The sequence below is a fragment of the Lontra canadensis genome, unplaced genomic scaffold (genome assembly GCF_010015895.1).
Source record: "Lontra canadensis isolate GAN:19392208 unplaced genomic scaffold, GSC_riverotter_1.0 scaffold74, whole genome shotgun sequence".
Classification (NCBI taxonomy): Eukaryota; Metazoa; Chordata; class Mammalia; order Carnivora; family Mustelidae; genus Lontra; species Lontra canadensis.
Window position 1 is genome coordinate 8,480,769 of NW_022631068.1, and position 16,021 is coordinate 8,496,789.

The 16,021-nt window shown below is 34.4% G+C and overlaps 1 long non-coding RNA gene across 1 annotated transcript; it reads right to left on the reverse strand.

Moving 5' to 3' along the window:
* Positions 1-12,509: 12,509 nt before the first annotated feature.
* On the reverse strand, positions 12,510-13,767 carry LOC116881375. The gene is made up of 2 exons (XR_004385400.1): positions 13,388-13,767; positions 12,510-12,652 (listed from the first exon to the last, which is right to left on the reverse strand). It is a non-coding gene; the product is annotated as an uncharacterized LOC116881375 (long non-coding RNA).
* Between the last annotated feature and the right edge of the window lie 2,254 nt (positions 13,768-16,021).

A 16,021-nucleotide genomic window follows, 5' to 3' on the forward strand; every position in this document is an offset into this window, starting at 1 on the left:
CTAATAGCATCTTCTTTTATTGGATTGCTATCTGTCTTCTTTATGCAACTGAATTACTATGGTATTATTAATCATGGGTATGTCCTGAAATTATTTCCCAGTGTAATCAACACAATTCTAGAAACACGATGCTTACAAATGTTCCAGATTAATTTCTATGTATATATTAAACACCAATGATTAACTGCCTATCAATAAGTTGTATTTACTTGCACTTTAGGAAAACTGAAAGATTCAGTAGGAGCTACATAAAATTAAAAATGCAAACAAAAATGCATAATTTGATCAGGGTTTCAGGGAATTATTTCAGAGCCATCTACTGCCAAATTGTTTACATAACTAGACAACTCCCTTACTATTTTTTTCTTCCTGTAAGGACAAATATTATTTTCAAGACTTGAATAGTTACTTTCTCTCAAGAAATTCTAAAATCTCATTTTGCCCAATACATTTTTCTAGGGCTAAAAACTTAATCTCATGTCTTAAATGATTTACTTCAGGAAAACAACTGAAATAGACAAACATTGGAGAAAACCTGTGAAGATATTTTCACATTTTTAATCTTTGACCTCTACTATTTTATCTAAAAATATCTTACAAAATGTAAGTTAATAAATAGCAAGTTGGAAACTCTTGCTAACCTCATCCCTTATCCTTCGGCATTCATGACCTCATTTTGTACACATTTGAAACAATTAAATGTATTGAGATCTAGCTAAGGCCCAGTATCAGGAGGAATTCAGGAATAACCAACATGAACATGAATGGTCCTCTAATGTCAAGATCTTTGAAGTCCAGCAGAGGAGGTCATACAGAACTAACAATACTGAAATACTAGGAAAACTTTTATACAGAGAAATTACTAGGCAGTGATTTTGGAAGAAGAATATCTTTGCCTAAAAAATTCTTATAGGACTTCTCAAAAGCTCAGGGACTTAAGCAGGATTTTATGAGCAAAGAAGGAAAGTCCAACTGTCCAGGCAGAAGTATATTCAGTGTTGTAAATGCAGCAAGTTTTTAGAAGATGAGAACAATTTAGGTCTGTGAGATCACAGTACAATGAAGAAGACTAAGAAAATGCCTGGATATAAAGAATACAAGTTGATGTACGCTTTATTCCAGCTAAAGGTTTTGGATAATGTACTCTGCCTCTGAAAAGTGCTAAGTAAAGAAATGATATTAAGCCAGTAAAAGTCAAAAGTCATCTTTATTTATAATGTTCTCATTTTTAAAAAAGAAAACCATTGCATTTGAATATTACTCATAATATTTTTCAAATCATGATTAAAACAAAGTTGGAAGCAAATATATTAAAATGTTTAAGACAGTTGATTCTGAAATTGGGAATATGGGTAATTTTTATAGTCTTCTTTGAACCATTTAAACATATTTTTCAATTGGAGGGAGGGTGGGGTGGGATGAGCCTGGTGGTGGGTATTATAGAGGGCACGTATTGCATGGAGCACTGGGTGTGGTGCATAAACTGAATTTTGGAACACTGAAAAAAAATACAATTAAATTTAAAAAAACAAAATAGAAGGCATAATGAGATTGGACATTTGGATGATGAATTAATGATGGTAGAAAGAGAAATATAAAAACAATAATCTGAGTAAGAAGATGAGATTCTGAATGAAGACAGTAGATTTGGAGGAGACCTAATTTAAAAGCTCACTTCTGTATTATTCAAAGAGGAAGAGGAGGAGGAGGAAGAAGAAGAGATGGAGGAGGGGCAGGAGAAAGAAAAAGAAAAGGAGAAGCAGCTGCCTTTTATAAATGATTCCTCCTATTATGGTAAGTCCCAGTTTTTCTTATAAAAGTAGAGCTGGGTTTGCCTTCAGATTTGTAATTTTTTGCTTGTTATGGTTATAATAAGAAAAATATTGCAAAACCCAAATTGGTCAAATACAATAACACAAATTATTTTCTGGATTCTTGCAAAGAGACTTCTGAACTGGCAAAGGAAAATTGATGTTTAGAAGGGTTAAAGCTAAGTACTAAGAAGAATCAACCCACTCTTTCAAGACACATGATAAAGATGTTACTGGCCTTATGTGAGCATGAAAGGAAAGAGGATAGGATTATAAAGTTATGTTTTCTGTTTCAAGTTTGTTTAACCTTGAGCATCATAATTTATATCCCTATTGTTTCAGATGGGCCCTGTGAAATTTCACAGGATGTAAATCCTTTTGTATTTACTTAATTTCAAATATTTGAAAAGGACTATGACTCATTCTCTCAATTTTCAATCACTTCTTAACTCTTCCATTTTGGGAGCTGGGAAAATCTGGTAGGCCAAAACAGTCACCTAGTTTTTATCCAGATCAAAATGAAGAGGAAACAAACTCTTGATTACAGGAGTGGAGAAGGGTTGTGGGGGGGTGGTGGTGGAGGTGAGCAAAATAGATGAAGAGGATGAAGAGGATTTTATAACATCCGGTTATAAAATAAATGAATCATGGGGATGTAATGTACAGCATAGGGAATATAATCAATAATATTGTAATAACCTTGTATGGTGATAGATGTTAGGTTAACTAGGTTTATCATGGTATAATTTTATAATGTATAAAAATACCAAATCACTATATTATACACCTGAAACTAATAAGCTATTGCATGTCAATTATACTTCAGTTTAAAAAAAAGGAGTAGATGGAATAATTTCAAACCACAGTTTTTAACAGTGACAAAAAAAAAAACAAAAAAAAACAAAACAGAGAAGCATTATTAAACATCAAGTCCAAAAATCTAAGGACAAAAAGATGAGGACTCAGGAGCTAAGGAGGTTTAAAATTAAGAGCTCAAAACGAGGAAAAGTGACTGGATTCATTATAAAGGTATATTTTAAATAAAACACAAAAGGTAGAGGTCTGTTTTTATTTTTGTTATTCCTATTTTTGTTTTATTTTGCTTTTCAGTGGGTGATGAGCATATGAAAAACTAATGCCATCCTGATTTTTTAAACAAGGAAAGTGAGACTTGGAGTGGTATCCTTCACATTACATAACCATCCCTGTAAGAATCAGGACTTTTATTCAAAGTAAATTCTTCTGACTTCCATGCTCATAACTTAGGATGATACATGAGACCTATTAAAACCATTTGAAAGTGTGGATTTTAGGGTAATTACATTTGATTTTTTTTCTATAGCCTGCTGGTGGAGTATATATATAGAGTGTATTATTAATATATATATATATAAAATCTCCTGTCTCTCTCTCTCTATATATATATGTAATTATCTACAGTCTCATATATATATAATTATATATTATGATATATAATTATATATATACATATATATGTATATCTCCTGTCTAAACAATCTCAGTTTTCTCTTAAACCATGCATATTCATTCCTCAAAAACCTCACTGCTTTTTGTTATTCACTATCCAGTTTCCCATGACTTAAATTTAAGAGTTTTGAATCTTGAAAAGCTATCAGAGGCCATCCATCTTATATATTATAGGCTTCTGATGATTAGATGGCAATATGTACTTAGACTCACTCATGCTTTTCTAATGCGTTTCATGTACTTGGATGAATTCCACAGCAAAATATTCTGAAGATTATTTAAATGAGAAAGACAGAGTTAAAACTCTCAAAGTGAACTGAAAATGAAATAGAGAGAAAGAGCAAAATTAACTTATAATGGTGAAAGTCATATTTATATTTCAAAATTGAGTAACCTGATTCTAAAACCAAGAGCGTTAAATGGTTCAATGGAACACTGGCTTAGGAATAATTTATTTCTGTAGAAAAAGATGACATGCAATATTTATTACATTTCTTCTAAAAAGTGGAAGGATGATGGGATTGAAAGGAATAACAATTTTGCATGCCTTCCATATGCCAGAAATGTTGGCAGGTAACTTAAAATTGTAATTTTATTTTATCTCTGTAATGACCATTATAGAAAAAGATTAACAGTCACATTTTATTGATAAAGAAATTAAGGTTCCTAGAGTCACTCTTTCGAGTCCACAGCTAGGAAATGGAAGTTATGCAAATAGGTAGTGGCAAAAATCAGATTTAAACCCAAACGGGCATGGCTCTGAAATCTAAAATCCTTCTAATCCTAGAAATTTCATTAATCAATGAAAGCCTTGCCAGGTAACTATCATATTACCAGCATCAATCTATAAGCTATGAGTATACTCAAAGGGTTTAAAACCTAATCAGAAAACACAATCTAGTTATAATAATACCTGAGTATAAGATACAAATTCAACTGAGCCCCACATGATTAGGAGAGCTAATCAACATGAGATGAAATCATTGATTAGGACTTTGTGATAGATCTGCGAAGAAGAGAAGAATTAAGAGCATTCACAATTAAAAATAACGTGTATGGAATCAACTCTAGCATAGGAACAGAGTGCTACGCCAACCTAGAGAGACACATAAGATTGATTTTCCATGTAATCATCTGAAACACAGCTATCTTATATTATTTGTTATATCCCTAGTTTCTACAACTGCTAAACAGAGATAGTGATACTTCACAGGGTTGTTGTCAGGTTTATATAGGAAAATATATTAGAAAGCAAAGAGTGGACTGTTATTCTAAAATTCAAAAGTCACCAGAAGGCATTTTCACATTTATTAGAATGTGAAATTCTAGCCACATTTGAAGTAAATAAATAGTTATCACAAACTGTCAAAGTTTTATAAAAACACTAAAGATACATACACTTAAATTTTAAAATCCTTTGAATTTTTATGATTCATTAATTATTGAAATATTTGCTTTTTATAGATCATTGATGTTCAAGGAAAAACCTAGATCTTAAATAAGATTCTGAAAGAAACTTACATCCAAACTCTGCCTCAAAGATATTCAAATGCAAAACAAAAAAGAACAGAGTAGGCAAAAGAATGAAACTGGACTGCTTACTTACAGCATACACAAAAATAAATTCAAAATAGGTTAAAGACATAAATATGAGACCTGAAACCATAAATAATCTAGATGAGAACACGGCAGTAACTTCTTTAACATTGACCATAGCAACTTCTTTCCAGTTGTTTCCTGAGGCAAGGTAAACAAAAACGAAAACAAACTATTGGGACTACATCAAAACAAAAAAGTTTCTGCCCAGCAAAGGAAACAACCAGCATAACTAAAAGGAATCCTACAGAATGGGAAAAGATATATGCAAGTAACATATCAGATAAGGGGCTAGTATCCAAAATATATAAAGAACTTAGAAAATTCAACACCTAAAACCAAATAATCTAATTAAAAAATGGGCAGAAGAACATGACAGACATTTCTCCAAAGAAGACAGAGACATGAAAAGATGTTCACATTATTCCTCATCAGGGAAATGCAAATCAAAATTACAATGAGATACCACCTCACACCCATCAGAATGGCTACAAGCAACAGCACAAGAAACATTAGGTCTTGGTGAGGATGTGGAGAAAGGGGAATATTTGTGCACTATTGGTGAAAGTAAAAATTGGTAAGGCCACTGCGGAGAACAGTATGGAGGTTTCTCAAAAAGTTAAAAATAGAACTACCCTGTGATGCAGCAATCACACTACTAAGTATTTATCCAAAGAATACAAAAACACTAATTCAAAGGGGTATGTACACACCTATGTTTATACCAGCATTATTTACAACAACTAAGATATGGAAATGGCCCATATATAAATATAAATATATTGTAAAAATATAGAAAAATATATTTATATATATTTATATATTACATATATATATATATATTCAGCCATAAAAAGAATGAAATCTTGCCATTTGCAATGATGTACATGAAGCTAGAGAGTATTATGCTAAGCAAAGTAAATCAGATAGAAAAAAGCAATATCATATGATTCACTCATATGTGGAATTTAAGAAACAAAACAAATGAGCAAAGGGGAAAAAATGAAAGAGTCAAAAAAAGAAACAAATTCTTAATTTTAGAGAAAAATCTGGTTACCAGAGGTGGGGTGGGTAGGGGGATGGGTGAAATAGATGAGGGGTTGGAGGTCACCTGGGAGGCTCAGTTGGTTGGGTGGTTGCCTTAGCCTCAGGTCATGATCCCAGGCCCCTGAGATTGAACCTCGTATTAGGCTTGCTGCTCAGTTGGAACCCTGCTTCTCCTCTTTCTGCCACTCCCCATGCTTGTGCTTTCTCTCTACATTACATTACATTACATTACATTACATTACATTACATTACATTATTATATGTAATAAATAATGAAATCTTTAAATTAAAAAAAAATAGGTGATGGAGATTAAGGAGTGCTCTTGTGATGAGCATTGAGTGTTTTATGGAACTGTTAAATATCTACGTTGTATACCTGAAACTAATACAACACCATATGTTAACTAACTGGAATTAAAGGAAAAAGTTAAAGTGAAAACAAAACGGAAAAAGAACATTACGAAATAGAAAGTGACCTTATGGTTCAGGCAGATACAATGCCCATCAAAAACTTGAATATTTTGGGGGGTGGTTCTGAGATTGAGTTCCATATTTGAAGCATGATATGAATGTTATATTTAAGTATATACATACACACATGCACATCTCTCTCTCTCTCTTTCTATATATATATATATATACACATATATATATATCCATGTACATATGTATTTCTATTTGTTTATATATACACATACACATATTCAAATATATTCAACTATATAATACACACATAGAAATATTTAGGTATACCAATATATTGATAGGTATATCAATATCTTTATACACACAAATATTCCTTTAATTTTCAAATGAAGCTTTTGAGATATTTGTCCCTATTTTTTAGATGAGAAAACTTGGGCATGGAGAGGTTAAAAATGTTAAATTATTTGACCAATGTAGAACCAGAGTGTAAACTTGACAACATGACCCCAGTCAATGTCTTAAGCACTCAGCTAGTACAGTACAATTTTATGAAGTACAGGCATAGTAGACTGTCTCAGAATCCTAGCAACAGTAACCCTTTCTTCCTATACAGAATAATGACTGTGACTGGAAATGAACAAAAGATGTGATTTGGTGTGGTAGCCTTGGTACTTAACAAATAGAAACTTTCCACAGAGAGTAAGACAGCCTATGATTAAGACCTAGGTTTGGGGTGCCTGGGTGGCTCAGTGGGTTAAAGCCTCTGCCTTCAGCTCAGGTCATGATCCCAGGGTCCTGGGATCGAGCCCTGCATTGAGCCCCACATTGGGCTCTCTGCTCAGCAGGGAGCCTGCTTCCCTTTCTCTCTCTTTGCCTGCCTCTCTTCCTACTTGTGATCTCTGTCTGTCAAATAAGTAAATAAAATCTTAAAAAAAAAAAAAGTTAAAAACAGAGGTGTAGGTTTACCACTAAGATTGATTTTGTGACATTAGCGTTATTTGCTGAACAACAAAAGCTAACATTTATTGAGAATTTACTATTTGCAGAATTCCACATCAGAAGCCTTATGTCCGCCACATTATATAGTCCTTACAAGAAAAATCTGAGATTATGGTATTGTCATCTTCATTTTGCCATCAGGAAAACTGAGGCCAGAAGCATAAGAACTTCCCAGAATCACCTGAGGGAGTGACAAGGTCAAGATTATAACCTTGTTCCAGACACCCAGCTTTTAGTTACTGTGACACACTTTCTCACTTTTAGCATTAACTTCATTTCTCCTTCTATGAAAAGAGGGTAAGAGTCTCTACATGTGTGATTATTATAATGATCAAAGGATGGACTTAAGGGATTGTCCTCTAAAGTGAGACATGAAAAATCCCAGAGGTAAAAAGGTCTGCAGAGGAATCCATATTGAAGCCTGTCACCAGTTGTGTTTAACGACTCATTTTTTGAATTAGAAACAGTAATGAATTGCTCATTGTCAACAGGGAAGAGAAAGACCCTGGTGTGGCAGGAATGGGACTCCAAAGGGCCTTGCCCAGATTTAGTGGAAACCAAGTTGAAGATGAGCCACACTGTTGAGAAATTAACCAACTGAAAATACACACCATTTCTCTGTCTTCTATATTTATCTCTACACTTCAAAGGCTGCACTTCAGTCTTGAAGAAGTAGTTTAATAGAGAACCAACAGGGCTCCAGGGAATTTATTTAGTGCGTACTCAAGTTAATACACATTACTGACACATTGCTGAAACATCCCGACTGAGGTGTCAACAGCCTAGTCTTCAGAAAATAAACAACATTTTACTATTACATATTAGCATATATGCATATATAAATAACATATATAAGCATATTAATAAATAAGATGATTCATGTTCAAGTTATATGAAAGGATTAGAAATAATCAACAGTTTTTGTATTTATTCATAACATCTTGCAAACTCTATGAGAACTATAAGAATATCAGTAAAGTTTATGGATTAAGAGCATGAATTTTGGAATTCCAGAAAGTCAGGGAATGAATCATGGCACTGACATTTATTAACTGTATGACCTTATGTGAATTGCTTAATCTCCTAAACGTTTTAGTCTCCACTTGGAAATTGGTATAGAAAATGTTTATTTTGTAGTGTTGTGAGGATAATTTGTGATAACATATATCAGTCATTTATCGAGCATTGGTGGATGCAAAATGAAAAGTACATCATATTAATGGAAGCATTTAGGTGTATAGATTCTAGTAAAATCATAAATGTTTGATAAAGTAAAACAATAGCAGAGTTACATTAACTGATTTGAACTAATTTGAAATGATAAAAGGAAAATTGAAGAATACATTGTGAAAGAGTGAGTACTTTTTGTGAATGTACTTAGTATCTGCTATTTTTTTTATCCTAAGTATTTGTTAGAATATATCTAATATTGGTGTTGTGATCCTGTGTGACTAAATAGGTAAGAATAACTTATTTGAAAAAATGTAAATAGTAACTTGCAGATACATCTACTTTTTAAATTTAAAAATAATTATTAGAAAGTATTTTAGCTTGAGCTCAAATTTTCAATTAGGAAAAAATGAACATAAATAAAATATTACTCAATAATTTATTTTAACCTAGGTATACATTGCTTTTATTTTTTTTTAAAGATTTTATTTATTTATTTGATAGAGATTACAAGTAGTCAGAGAGGCAGGCAGGGAGAGAGAAGGAAGCAGGCTCCCCACTGAATGGAGAGCTGGATGCAGGGCTGGATCCCAGGACCCTGAGACCATGACCTGAGCTGAAGGCAGAGGCCTTAACCCACTGAGCCACCCAGGTGCCCCACATTGCTGTTATTTTTATTTTAGAAGAAAGTAGATGAGTAGATTAAACAGTTAAGAATATTCATAGTGCCTTTGCTGAACTTTAAATTTTATAAAATTGTAACACACAAGTATCAGATGAAATAATACTGTATTTTTACTATTTTATAATATTTTTAAGAGTGCTGTTTACTAGCTACTACTGTTAGTTTTGCTAAGAGGCAGTCTATTACAGAGGTTGAGATCACGGGCTCCATAATGGGGATGATAATCATAATTACACCAATCTCTTGGATTCACTGTTCTGGGATGTAGTAAACATTCAAAATGATAGCTGCTGTAAACCTGAAATCATCCTTGACACTGTTAATTTTTTTTTCACACTCCCCAGTGATTCCATTAGCACATCTACCATGCCAACTACAGTTTCAAAATAGATCACACTGATGAATAACGCTCACCACAACCATTGCTAACACCATATCTAATCCACTATTACCTCTCATCTCCACAACTGCATTAACATGCTAATTAGTCTCCCTGCTGTAGCTTGTAGCAGTAAAGCCTATTTCTGCACAGTAATAATAATGGCAATTTAATACATAAATCAGATTATATGACTTTCTTACTCATACTAATTCTCCTCCCAACAAACCTATATGAAAAATCCAAAATTTTCATGTGCAGTGGTCCTATATGGTCTTCCCCTTGCTCAATTCCTTCTGGGTTCACTGACCCTCACACATTTTCAGCACATTCTCTCTCTGTGGACTTTGCCTGAGGACTCTATCCCCTAAATCCTCATTCCTTCACCTCTCCTAGTCTGTACTCTGGAAATACTTCCCAAGGACCCTTCTTTGACTCCATTTTACATGCTTTCTCCTTATGTGGTTTTGTTTTTCTTTAAAGGGCTTATTATTGTGGGCGTTTCACCTTGTATCCATCAACTGTCTGTCTTCTTCACCAGGATATACATTCCCTGGGGGTTGGATGTTTTGCTTTGATAACTAATGATTTCCCTGTGCTTAGAGATGTGCTTAGCAAATAGTGGGCTATATACATATGTTGAATGAATGGGGTGTCCCGTGCTAGGTATTTTGAATATATTATCTCATTTACTCTTCAAAAAATTCCTGAGAGGAGGTTACAGTCTTCTCATTTTCACACCTTAAAAAACTGAGTCAAGGAGGTCAAGTTAATCCACTGGAAGCACACAATACCTCACTGTGAGTCAAGGTGTAAATCCAAATCTAGTGATTTCAGAGTGCTCACTATTTCCATCTTGCTGTGCTCTTTATTGGATCTTTATGAGTCAGAAGTCAGGCAAATGATGCTTGTTTTTCTGCAGCAAGCCATTAATGACACTGTAAGTCAGTATAAGATCTCCATTAAGCATAAACTCTGCAAGTACTTCATCTTTAGGCCATTAAAATCTAATCAAGGTTCTGTTTATTTTTTATAAGACACTTCTGTCTATCTTATTAATTCTATCCAAATATGCAATGTCAATATTCATTTAAAAAACTGTGTGCAAATTATGAATTTTATATTTGAAATTTAGAAATTCATATTTCTCTATAACCTTATGAACCTTGAGTCTGGCTTTTCTTAAAATAGAATTGAGAGATTGCTCTAGTACGTCCTCCTAGAACATTGGAATTTTGTCCCACTTAGTACAAATGTATTGTCTTCTGCTTTAGTCCTTTCATCCTTGTAATTATATTTCATGAAGCCTTCAACTGTTCTTTGTTAGGACCTAGTTAGCCAGAGCGCTTCCATCTGGTTAAACAATAACTTTGTTGTTTAAAACTTAAACTGCCCCTGTCCCCCTTCCCTCAGGGGATTTACTTAAAAACAAGTCCCGGAAACCAGTCCCAGGTAACAAAGCCCAAATACAAGGGTGGGTCAGGCCAGGGGAGACATCCAATCTGATCGGGAACAGGGTTGAGGGGGGAGTGGGGGGGCGCATACTCTCTCCCTAGTTACCAAGGAGTATGGGACCTGCCCTCTGGGCACCTTTTGGGTGCCAATTCTGACCAAGGTGATAGGCTGGTTCAAATATCTACTAGGGTAAATTGTAGTTCAATTGGTCACTTATGTGTGACCTAACATGACCGTGCAGCTTTTTCTGTGTGTTACAATTTCATAGGTCACCTGTGCGTGGCCAGGCCCAACCACATGGCCTTTGTCCTTAAAACCTAGTCTGTGAAGCAGAGAGAGGTCACCTCTCTGTAAGAGGCACGGCCCAGAACGTTCAGTCTGATTCTTGATGCTTGGCACAAAATAAAGCTTTGCTTGACCTTTGCTTTGTATCAGTCTCACTCCTTTAATCATGGATGGACCCATTATTGGGGGACCTAACATTCTTAAATAAAATTATGATCTAGTCCTATGACTTGCTTATTGATAGCCAGTTTCTTGGCACTAAACTCATTTTTAGAATCACCCAAATCCTCATATCTCCTTCTTAGAATGAGCACCTCTGATTTAAGAAAACATTTTGTTAATTCAAGAAATGCAGATGTGGATTCCTAAACAAATTATATGTCTCCTGGGAGATCAGTTGTGAAGTTAATGTAAATGCTTCATAGAACTGATGCATCCAAAAAAATAACTTTTCTGTTAGGTTCCACTGAAATTAGTGAAAAGCTGGTTAGTTTACATGTTTCCACTGAAACTATATTTTTTCAACCCCTTTTTTTGTGTAGGAGTGCTTTTTATAAATTAATTTTAAAAAACTGCAGGAAGCAGAATCATAATATTATGGGAATATGATCACCAAATGCACTGTGTGTTAATAAGGTCAAATGACTATCTTCTAAATAAATAAACATTAAATTTGGAGAAAATATATTAGGATGTAGAATTGATATGATTGACTATAGAATCCTGAGCAATTGCCTTTAATATGTGAATATTACATGTGTGAAAAATGATACAGAAAATGTTCTGAAAAATTTACTACAAGGGCTAAAATGACCAATCTTTAGATTTGGAACAAAAAAACCATTTTAATTAAAGGTGGAAAATTACCATAATTAAAGTGAATGGCAATCAATAAAATGTCTTTTCAGACTTGTCTCTGATTTTCTGTTCATAAATACACCAAATTTCACTAACCTCTGGATTCAGGCTAGACACAGCCTTGACTTTCTCTTTTAATAATTGATTGTGGGAGTTTAGTCATATCAGCTGATTTCTGCAAATCATTTGAAAGACAAAATTAGAATTTTAAATTATTTAACTTTGAGAGCCCTTCAAATTCAAAACTGAATTCTTTGGAGCTAACCAGGATAAAGGATCTCGAATTTTGTTCCAGAGTACTTTTTTTTTTGTATCAGAACATAACTATTTTATTACAAAACTTAACATTATTTACAAAATGAAAAAATAATTGAATGACTATTGCAGGCCAAAGATAAAGGTTTTTCACTCAGTGATTGAAAATTAAGCAACATTTCCATGCACTTACACACCCTTTTTTTTTCTTTTCTTTTTTTTTAAGTTTTTATTTATTTATTTGAAAGACAGAGATCACAAGTAGGCAGAGAAGCAGGCAGAGAGAGGAGGAAGCAGGCTCCCCGCTGAGCAGAGAGCCCGATGCGGGGATCCATCCCAGGACCCTGAGATCATGACCTGAGCTGAAGGCAGAGGCTCAAACCACTGAGCCACCCAGGTGCCCCGGTACCTGGAATTTCTTAACAGAAGTTCTGGTTTTCAAAATGTTTACCCATTTGTTTGCCCAAAATAAATATTCACCAGTAAAAATAAGAATTTAGTAGCATAAAGAAGATTACTGCTTTTGAACCTCAAAGCAAAACAGAGTGCATTACTCACTAGGGTGGCTATGAGCATTTTGGACAAGTCTGTTCTTTACTGTGCAAGACTGTTCCACAAATTACCAGACACGGAGCATCCCTGATCACTGCCCACTAAGCACTAGCTGACCTCCCTCCATGGCCACCTCATGCCCCTGTGATGACAAAGCATGCCCCACAGACATTCCCAACTGCCCTCTCCCCATTCAAGAACTACCCATACAGCCTTTGTTAATAATGAATCTAATCTTCTTGTGGCAACTTGCTGGCCTGTTAATAAACTCATTAAAGGCCCTCAGATTCCAGCAGAAGCAGGCATACTCAAGATGGTATAGTTTAACAAAGAGTGCCATGAGGTGATGATAAAAGAAAAGCCAATGGACTAGACAGTGACAGATAATTTGTGAAATATGCAAACTCTTAAAATTCATGTTAGTAAAACTTCAATGTATTCACAATGCTTGTATGTTTATTGGAAGATGACAAAAAAAAGTCCATGATTCTGTACAATAAGCTTAATATTAATACAGTTTGTTCATTTTCCTTTAATATTTTTTGGCTTTCATGAATACTCAGAGCATTGAACATTTTGCAAGTAAGAATTATAACAGTACCTCTGTCACTTTGCTGAATTCATTACCACAAGAAAAACACAAATAATTAGTTTAATGCTTTTGCAATAAACTGATTAGTTAATATTTCCAAAGTTATATTAAACTGAAGCCTTCATTATGATCAATTGCTTGAATCAGTTTAGAACATAGAGTTTCTTTATCTTTGTATTTTGGAAGATCCAGAAGATTAAAACAAGTATGAGAAACTGGGAGATATTCCTCACCATCTCCTGTTGACTAGATGACTAGTTTTAAAGAACTGAAAGGCTCTTGTTGAATTTATTTAATTAAGAGTTTCCCAAGTTAGTATTATGCAGAGAGCTGTTGAATTTGTAGCCCCAGGGGTCCAGCATGGCTCAGTCAGTTAAGTGGCCAGCTTGAGTTAGGCTCAGGTCATGCATGGTGTTAGCCTTGTAAGATCAAGCCCCACAACAGGCTCTGTGCTCAGCAAGGAGTCTGCTTGAGATTCTCTCTCTTTCTCTAAAATAAATCAATAAATAAAAATCTTAAAGAGAAAGAAAAAGAAAGGAAGAAAGGAAAGACGGTAGGAAGGAAGGAAGGAAGGAAGAAAGGAAGGAAAGAAAGAAAGAAAGAAAGAAAGAAAGAAAGAAAGAAAGAAAGAGAAAATACTCCTCCTCCAGCCTCAGTCCCAAAATTCCAGGTTCAGTAATTATGAGATGGCACTATGGAAAATGCAACTTTCAGTATTCTCTAGATAAGACTGCTGATCAACTAGATTTGGAAACCACTAATCTAAGCTCCATTTTCTAGTTATGAAAATACAGACATTCAGAAGATTTACCTATTGTCTCAATATTTTAAGGTAGTTTTGTGTCAATCTTTAGTAGGTAAAAAAGAAATGTACTCATGTGAAAGAATGAGAGAATATTTGTTTGCTTAAATATTTATTAACTACCATGAATGTTGTGGAAGGTTAAACTCTGGTGGTGATGTTGTTGGCAGGGGGTGGGGGATAAGGAGTCACAATATCCTTTGTGTAAAAATAATCAGAGCTTGAAAGAAGATTTCACTGTGAGCCAAAATAAAACATTAGGGGACAATATATGAAGAGAGAATATGAAGTATTTTAAAATATGTCAGCCAGCATTGTTGTTACTAAATTTGAGTTATGTATTATAAAGACTTCATGTACTAACAGGATGGATGCTATGTAATTTAAAAGTATAATATTTTAATTAATTAGATTTAATGATCATAGAAAATTCATCTGGTCTAGGTGATTTGATGAATTGGAAAGCGAGCTGAGCCAGTTTTGATCATTTAGTTTGAGTTTAAACAAAATAGCAGATCTGGGAAAATAAACACCTGTAAAGCATTCTTTCAGGTATAGAAGAACATAGATTGCCCTGAATTTTTGCTTCACGAACTCCAATACAGACTTTAAAGACTTTGAAGCTCATTGGGATCTTACCCACATTTCACTCATAGAATGCTCACTTCTTCCTACATAAATTCATAGATACAATGAGAGGAGATACAGAGAGGGCTCCCCAAATCCACAGGAAAAATGTAAATTAAAAAATGGAGATCATGGGGCATTTGGGTGGCTCAGTGGGTTAAAGCCTCTGCCTTCGGCTCAGGTCATGATCCCTGGGTCCTGGGATCAAGCCCCACATCGGGCTCTCTGCTCGGCAGGGAGCCTGCTTCCTCCTCTCTCTCTGCCTGCCTCTCTGCCTACTTGTGATCTCTGTCTCTCAAAAAATAAATAAAATCTTAAAAAAAAAATGGAGAACATGTCCTGATTACCTGAACATTAGACAAGCTCTGGGCTGCAGCTCCCAGAACACTGCTCAGATATCCCATTAAATACATTTGCATTCAGAAACAATCACAGAAGAAAATATACTGAACAGAAGTTTACCAGTAGTGAGTAAATACAATTCCCAACAACCAGAAATTCTCAAACTCATGAAAGTAGAGCACAGATATCCCCAGAGACTGAGATCATACAGAATACAGCAAGTTCCTCTTTTTTATGTCCATGTTACATTTTTCCTATGAATTTCTAAATACCTTAACATAGTTTAAAGTTTGTTTTTTTTTTTTTTTAAGATTTATTTATTTATTTTGGAGATTGAGAGAGAGAGAGAGAGAGAAGTGGGGAGGAGCAGAAGAAGAGGGAGAGGGAGAGAATCTCTACTAGATTCCCCACTGAGCACAGAGCCCAATGCAGATCTTGATCCCATGACCTCGAGATGGTGACCTGAGCTGAAATCAAGAGTCAAGACACTCAACTGACTGAGCCACCCAAGCTCTCCAACACAGTTGAAGTTTTAAAGTTCAAATGGATAATAGATTTCATAATGTTCAAATTATGGATAAATCAATGTATTTTGTTGATAAAGAGGAAAACAATTTTTAAATTTTAATTTTCTCCAAAGCAGTGGGGGAAT